The sequence below is a fragment of the Lolium rigidum genome, chromosome 5 (assembly GCF_022539505.1).
Source record: "Lolium rigidum isolate FL_2022 chromosome 5, APGP_CSIRO_Lrig_0.1, whole genome shotgun sequence".
Classification (NCBI taxonomy): Eukaryota; Viridiplantae; Streptophyta; class Magnoliopsida; order Poales; family Poaceae; genus Lolium; species Lolium rigidum.
Genome location: NC_061512.1, coordinates 155,522,218 through 155,530,981, shown reverse-complemented (window position 1 = coordinate 155,530,981; position 8,764 = coordinate 155,522,218).

Here is an 8,764-nt window from a genome sequence, read left to right as displayed (position 1 = left end):
AACCCGACAACCTCGACAACCTCGACAACCTCGACCGACGAGGAAGGAATGACCTACAATGGATTCGTTCAGACCCGTACCCAAAAGATCTAGATCTAAGACTAGGGTTTGCATAAGCTTACCACGACCGAAGTCATCGACGCAGAGGAAGAAGACGACCATCCGTGGCCAGTAGCCGCCGCCATAGCCACCGTCGCCGCCGCAAATCGCTGACCGTGCGGGTGAGGAAGAGCCAGCCATGTCGCTAGATCGGGAAGGGTGGATGAGCTCGAAATGGAGGGGAGATGGGGGATTTGGATTTGGCGGTGAGAGAGCCGCCCCTATATACGGTGGCGAAATTTGGTGTGCGGTGATCGAATTCATCCCACCGAGATTTCGCCTCCCGCGCCAGCTCACGCCATCTCCCGCGGTGGCTCTGCGGGAACGCGACGTTGTCGACTTTTGCGGAGACGAGGGTGACTCGGTAGAAACGGCCGATCCGGGCGTTCCTGTAGGGCCTGGCCCGAGGATGCTTTGAGAACCGGTTCCTGCAACAACGCGGGCGTGGCCATGTAACCAAACGGGCCAAAAATTGCTGGCCCGATGCGAGCCAAGACGAAGCGAGGCTACCAAACGCGCCCATAGTATGTCAGGAACACTTGTATTCTGATCCCTGTCTGACTGCATTTTTCGGATGAACGGTTGTTCCTCCCATACAGTCAAGTCTTCAATTTTTAAAAAATGATATTATTATTTATTCATTGTATTTCCTTGCAGTGTGGTTCTTTAGTTGACAAATTTATTATTCATGTCCACGGTTTATTTTGCTTTGCTAGCTTTTGAAACTTTTTTATCAGACGGCATCTGAAGAACCCTCAACGAGTACAGCAGACATAGTAAGTGAGCACACAGTAGACGGCGGAATTGGAGAAGCTGTCTGTTTCTTCCTTTCTTGAAATTCTGGAGAATTTTTCTTTGTGGAGATTTACACACAGGAAGTGCGATACTGAAACAAGCGACGGTGCAAATGGAGATTTACACACAGGAAGCGCGATACTGAAACAAGCGACGGTGCAAATGCAAATAGTACTTGGAATATCCGTGGTACTCCTATGCACTTCTCAATTATCAAAAGTTTCAGAAATCACTTAAATAATTTCCTTAGCCAATAAATCAATTAACCATCACACATAATCATAGTAACAGATAAGAAATGCCACTTGTAACTATCCAAACTCCCCACGAAAGATTGCAATCAGAAACTGAATCCAATAGAGAGACACATAACAGTGCAAGCACCCTATTCACTAACTGCATGGCACTGATGTGCCAAGAGCACAAGCCTCTGGCTTCACTATAGCATCCTCCCTAAAGAAGTTAATTTCGGCTTAATTGAGTGTCCCTTAAAAGAAGCCCTCTGGCTTCACTATAACATCCTCCGAGCTCGAGCCCCGGGGCAGCTGGTGGAGGCCGGGCCTTTGAGCAGCCGGTCCATGCGGCCTAAGAAGTAAGAACATACACGAGGTGCCACTGTCAAATCCGGCACCACCCTAGAAGATCCAGCAGCACCGCTGCAAATCCGGCCACTGGAGGGGAAAAACCTCATCTCCTGGATCGGATTTTACAAGGAGGATGCGACGACGCGCGAGATGAAAAGGGTGGTGGCGACGCGCGGGAGGGAGAGAGCGGCGTGCGATGGAGAATATCAACAATGCTGGTCGAGCGAGGTGAATGCGAGCGAGTGTGAAAGGAATGCGGGGAGCGAGGCGAGGTGATGTCCGAGCGAGACAAGGGAGGGGCAAATTGTAAAAACGAAATGTATCGCTAGCTTTGCGGAACGTGACCATGGAATGCTTCCGCGACTTAAAAAAGTGAACAGAGGGATTATTAGTTTGCTATAGTACTCATCGTACTCCCTTCGTTCCAATGTAAGTATCATAGATTTGTCTAGATTTACTTGTATTTAGACGGTGTTTTAGTGTATAAGTGGTACATATGAATATGTAAAGTTGTGATAATAATAATAATTGATGATATTACAATGAAAGAATACAATGGTTTATATAGGAGAGGGGAGGGGAGGAGGTGCAGCGCACCAGCCTAAACCCTAACTTGATATGCAAGTAAATATAATCTAACATCCCCCCGCAGTCTCAACCGTGGGCTCGACAACGTTGAGACTGAAACGAATCTCTGTAAATGGTGTAGTAGCAAGTCCTTTGGTAAAAATATCTGCAAACTGGGCCGTAGAAGGCACATGAAGAACACGCACTTCTCCCAAAGCGACCTTCTCGCGAACAAAATGGATGTCAATCTCGATATGCTTTGTCCGCCGATGTTGAACTGGGTTTCCAGACATGTAAACAGCTGAAATGTTATCACAATATACCACTGTGGCCTCAACAAGTAACTGACGCAACCAAACTGTTTCAGCAACTGCGTGAGCAACAGCACTTAGCCTCGGCTGACGAGCGAGAAACCGTAAGCTGACGCTTCGAAGACCAAGAAATTAAATTGTTGCCAAGAAAAACACAGTATCCTGAAGTGGATCGACGAGTGTTTGGACAACCAACCCAGTCTGCATCGGAATATGCTGTCAATGATGTGGGTGATGAGGTGTTGATATGCAAACTATGATCTAATGTACCTTTGAGATATCTAAGTATAAGTTTGACATGGTTAAAATGCGGGACTTTTGGATCATGCATGTAAAGACAAGCTTGCTGGACAGCATATGATATTTCTGGACGTGTAATAGTGAGATACTGAAGGGCTCCAGTTAAGCCACGGTATAGAGTCGGATCAGGAAAAATATCACCATCCGAGGAAAATTTAGAAGAAGTATCGACAGGTGTACGGGATGGTTGACAATCTAACATTCCAGCCCGAGTTAGGAGATCAATAGAGTACTGACGTTGAGAGAGGAAAAGACCAGAAGAATCACGAGTGACAGCTATACCTAAGAAGTGATGAAGGGAACCTAGACCAGTCATAGAGAATTCAGTTTGTAGGAGAGAAATAATATGAGTGAGAAAAGTTGTGGAGGAGGCAGTGAGAACTATGTCATCAACATAAAGTAGGAGATATGCAACCTGGGTGTGAGAGTGGTAAACAAAAAGAGAGTAGTCAGAACGAGAGGGAATGAATCCTATAGTTTGAATAAAGGTAGAAAAACGTTAAAACCAGGCTCGGGGTGCTTGTTTGAGGCCATAGAGGGATTTTTGGAGAAGGCAAACGTGATCAGGAAAAGAAGAATCTTCGAAACCGGAAGGTTGTTGAGAATAGACGACTTCGTTTAAGGAACCATGGAGGAAAGCATTTTTTACATCGAGTTGATGAATGGGCCAGGAAGAGGAAACATCAAGACTAAGAATGGTTCGGATGGTGCTAGGTTTAACTACTGGAGAGAAAGTTTCGTCGTAATCGACACCGTGTTGTTGAGAGAACCCACGACAAACCCAACGCGCTTTATACCGAGAGAGAGTGCCATCAGAATGAAATTTTTGACAGAACACCCACTTTCCAGAAACAACATTTGCATTGGGAGGTCGGGGAATAAGTTGCCATGTGTTATTGGATTGAAGTGCATGAAACTCATCGCGCATGGCAGCGGACCAGTTCCGATCAAGAAGAGCAGATTTGTATGTTTTAGGAAGAGGTGAGAGAGTTGGAGAAGCATGAAGATTGAGGCGTGTTTGAGGAAGTCGAAAACCAGACTTGGCACGTGTGCGCATGGAATGGTCGTTGTGAGGTGCGATAACGGGAACAACATGTGAAGGAGGAGCTGCTGCATCCGGCGCAGCGGAGGAGGAGGACGCAGCAGCATGAGGGGCAGGAGTTTTGGGGCGGTGAGCGTAAACCTGGGTTATGGGTGGTCGAGACACAGGTGCTGATGGGGCTGTCGGGGCAGCCGAGTCCGCCGGGGCAGGGTTAGGGACTACCGTGGCAGGAGAATCGGGAGCGGTAGGAACGAAAAAGTGAGGGTTTATGGAATTGGCTGGGGGAGGGGTGGCTGTTGTGGGAGTAGGTGTAGAGGTTCGAGTGGCGAAAGGAAAGGTGTTTTCATCGAAAGTGACATGCCGAGAGATGTGAATGTGACCGGTTACAAGATCAAAATACCGGTAGCCTTTGTGTTCATCTGAATAGCCTAGGAAGACACAAGGAAGGGAACGTGGAGAGAGTTTGTTTGGGGAAGTTGCATAGACATTGGGAAAACAAAGGCAACCAAAAACGCGAAGCTCAGTGTAGTTTGGGGGAGAGAGAAAAAGGGAGTAGAAAGGTGTGGTGTTTGGGTTAGTGCTAGATGGTCGAATATTGAGGAGATAGGTTGCGGTTCGAAGAGCTTCAGCCCAAAACGTGGAGGGCAAAGATGATTGAATGAGGAGTGTGCGAACGATGTCATTGATGGTGCGGAGTGATGGCTCAGCTTTGCCATTTTGTGGGGAAGTGTAAGGGCAAGAGAAACGAAGGAGAATGCCATGTTGGAGAAAGAAATTACGGTTTGCAAAGTTGTTAAATTCTTTTCCATTGTCGCATTGGATAAATTTTATGGGTAAAAAGAAGTGTGTTGACATAGGTTTTAAAGTTGATAAAAAGTGAGTGGACATCAGATTTGTTGCGAAGTGGAAAAGTCCAAACGAAGTGTGTAAAATCATCTAAAATAACTAAGTAGTATTTGAAACCGGAGAGACTCACAGTTGGAGAGGTCCATAGATCGCAGTGCAGAAGTTCAAAGGGATAAGTACTATGAGAGGTAGAATGCGCAAATGGTAAACGAACATGTTTTCCTTGTTGACAAAACTCACAAACAGAGGGATTATGAACCTCTTTATTACAAGGGATCGAAAAATCACTAAGAAGAGAGGATAAAGTGGCTTTATTGGGATGGCCTAAGCGTTGATGCCATAGATCTACGGAGGCGAGCATGGATGATAGAGACGAGGCCGCAGGAGCACCATGAACATAGTAGAGGTCGCCAGAGCTATCGAAGCGAGCGGTCTCCGCCTTGGTCATGAAATCCTTCACAGACAAGCCAAAAGGGTCAAATTCGACAGAAACATAGTTGTCTGTGGTGAAACGACGAACAGAGATTAAATTTTTAGTGAGGGCTGGTGCAACTAAGACATTTTTAAGTAGGAGTGGTTTGGAAGTGGAAGATGCAAGGTTTGTATGAGCGACACATGAAATTGGTATGGAGGAACCATCGCCTAATGTAATGGATGAAAAATAAGATGGGATGCAAGTTGACAACATAGTATTCGATGAAGACATGTGACTAGAAGCACCAGAATCGAAAATCCAATCAGTACCTGAGTTATCTTGAGCAGCAAAATTATTCATGGCCTGTAGAAACGCGGCTTGGTCCCAGCTCGGAGTAGAGGGAGTCGGTGCAGTTGACGGAGCAGGTACTGGCGCAGGTGGTGGCGGTGCAGCAGGAGTCGAGTACATGGTGTATGGCGAGTAGTAGCCTCCAGGAGTATAAGTGACCGGTGCCGAAGAGCCATAAGGACCCATAGCAAAGGGCATCGGCGAGTGCATCAGCGAGGCATAGGGAGCCGGCGATGGTGCAGCATCATGGGCGGTGAATGAGCAGCGTAATGAGCTTGTGCAGGGACCTGTGGTGCAAGGAGGCCAGGTGAGCCTGTATGAGGATGCACGCCGGGCTGCCACGAACCAGTGTAGGCAGGTGGCGCGCCAACATGAGAGGGCGCGGTCCAGGGCATTGGCCAAGCCTGAACCATGCCAGTCCAAGGGTCCTGAGAAGATCGCCAAGTTGGTGCTGCAGGTGGAGCCGGTGGTGGTGCCAGGGCAGGTGGAGGAGCCGGCACTGTTGGAGGAGGCCGTGGTGCAGACGGCCGATAGATAGGCCAGGTGCCCCTATAGTTGGGGCTAGGGCGCCAACCTGGCGGTGGAACAGGCGCAGGCGGCGCCGGAGGCGATGGCGGTGCAGGAGGTCGTGGAGCAGCAGCATAGGCCTGAGGGCGAGACTCTTGAGTGGTCATGGCGCGGTCCGCCCAGGAGAGCATGGAGCGGACTTCTGCAAAGGAAGGAGACGGCCGCATCATGGGGATGAAGGACTGCTGCTTGCTGATTGAGGCCGACGAGGAGGATCTTGATGAGCTGTTTGTCCTCAACGGGATCACCGAGTTCACGGAGTTCATCGGCGATGGTCTGGAGGCGCTGGCAGTATACCCCCACGGGCAAGTCGCCCTGGGCAGTGTTCCGAAGCTCCGTGTTGAGCGTGTTGACGCGAGCGTCGGCGTTGTCCTGAAAAAGCTGACGGAGGGCTGCCCAAAGGGAGGCGGCGCTGGTGGCAGCCCTGAAAACGAGATTGAAAATCTCGGTGCTCACCCGCTGGTAGATCCACTGGATCACAGCGAGATCATCCTTGACCCGGCGGGAATCCGAGGGAGATGGCGGGATGTTGGGGTCGACGTGCGCCATGAGGTTGCAGCGGCCCAAGTGCACCTCAAAAAGATGCCTCCAATGGTAGTAGTTGTGTTTGAGGAGATCTAAAGTGATGGGAATCAATGGAGTAACGTCGGAGATTGTATCAGCGAAGTTGATGGTGGTGGCGATAGGAGGTGGGGCGGATGAGGTGGATGGTTTGGCAGCCGCGATGGCGGCCATGGCGGCGCACCACTCGAAGAACCCCGGAGGGGGCGGCGGTGGCGGGGTGGGAGGCGTGGGAGACATGCCCTAGAATCTAACCTTAATCTGATACCATGTAAAGTTGTGATAATAATAATAATTGATGATATTACAATGAAAGAATACAATGGTTTATATAGGAGAGGGGAGGGGAGGAGGTGCAGCGCACCAGCCTAAACCCTAACTTGATATGCAAGTAAATACAATCTAACAGAATATACGAATCTAGAAAAAAATTGTGAAACAGTGGTTGTAGTTTTTTTTTTTTTGAGAGTTAGCAGTGCATGAGAGCAATTCCAATAGTATAGCCAACTGCTGGCTATAACAAGATGCCATGTCATTTGTAGTCACCATATAGCTAACATGTACAATAGTTGGCTATAAGAATGAAGTATTTTACTAATATATGGCCCACATTTCACTCTCACAAAGTTGTCTAGGAGCACGCTGCAAGAGCTGGCTATTGCATAGTAGCCCACCTCCCTTCTCTCTCCTCTTCTCTCTCTTCCAACTCATCTAAAATATATTATTTAATGTCTTATAGTCAGCTGACTGGACTCTATTGTACTTGCTCTGAGGGAGTTAGCTGTAGCCGAGTCCGGCTATAAGTACTAGTAGTTGTTAGATTCCGTGTACGTAGAGAAGTTGTACACCTGTACGATCCAGAGTCGGCCGATGTTGCTCTTTATAAGCACGGAATTAAGATCATAGCCTTGTAACTAGTTGCAGAAAATAGAGACACGCAGAGGCAGGCCGGAGGTGTAACTGAAGCCAAACGTTCCGCTGCGTCCGATGTCATCCTCCGCCGGCGGCATGCTACCGCGCACTGCGTCTGCAGTAGTCGCAACAAGCATGACGGTCTCTCACGATATGGCGATAAGCGGCTACTCCACCACCAAAATGTACTATACCTGCGGCACGTACATCAAATCTGCAAAATTCGTTGCCGGAGGCCGTCGCTGGTACCTGCGGTACTACCCTAACGGCTGCACATCAAAAGACTACGGGAGTGTAACATTCTTACTGTACCATGATCGCGACGCCGCCGCCGACGAAGACGAAGTGCCCATGGTCTACCAGATCTTCTTGCTCGGCCCGGACGGCAATCCGGTACCGGAGTACAAAAGCACCCTACGGATGACCTACGCCGAACCATCAAACTACGGACTCGGATTCATCACCAACAAGGCCCTGGAGGAGTCGGCTTACCTCAGGGACGATGCCTTCAGCGTCAGGTGCGAATTCCGCGTGCCCATAATCGACCGGCGGCTGAACGAGGAGGCGCCGCCGAACAGTCCTACTCCGACTCAGGTACCCGCCGACGTGCACGAGGGTCTTATCCGCTTCATCTCCGACGACGTGCCGACGGACGTGTCCCTCGAGGTCGGCGACGAAACCTTCCGGGCGCACCGGCGGTTCCTCGCCGCCCAGTCGCCGGTGTTTGCGGCGTTGTTCACCGGATCACCGGGCCAATGAGGGAGAACACCGCCCCTTCGGTTCGGATCCACGACATGGAGCCTCAGGTTTTCAAGGCGATGCTCGATTTCATCTATAGAGGCAACCTACCACCTGCTGTCGACCATGACGACGACGGAATCGCCATGACTCAGCATCTGCTTGTTGCGGCGGACAGGTACGACCTTGAGAGGCTCAAGTCCGTCTGTTCGGACAAGCTACGCGCACACATTAGCACGAGCACCGTGGCTGCTACTCTGGAGCTGGCTCACCGGCATGGTTGTCCTGTGCTCAAGGACGCATGCTACGATTTCCTTGCTCCACCTAGAGGCAATCTAAAAGCGATTCTCAAGAGCGAGGGTTTTGAGCAACTCATCATCGATTACCCCTCGGTTGTAGTGGAGCTATTAGCCAGGGTTGCTCCCTCGCCTCATTGATTTCAAACTTACGCAATGGTAGTCAATGGATAGTGATTTTCATGGTGTAATATCTTTTTTTTCCTTAATTTATTGACAGTACAAAGGTCAATCAAGGTTCCATAAAATCTCATCTTCCAAGGGTTCCATTTCTACCTGCATTGGTCCTATGCGCTGACCAAGAGTCACTGCACTTGTATTCAAACAATCTAGACGGAAGGCTCGAAATGAGCCCGGCTTTGAATTAACGAAGCCATCAACCG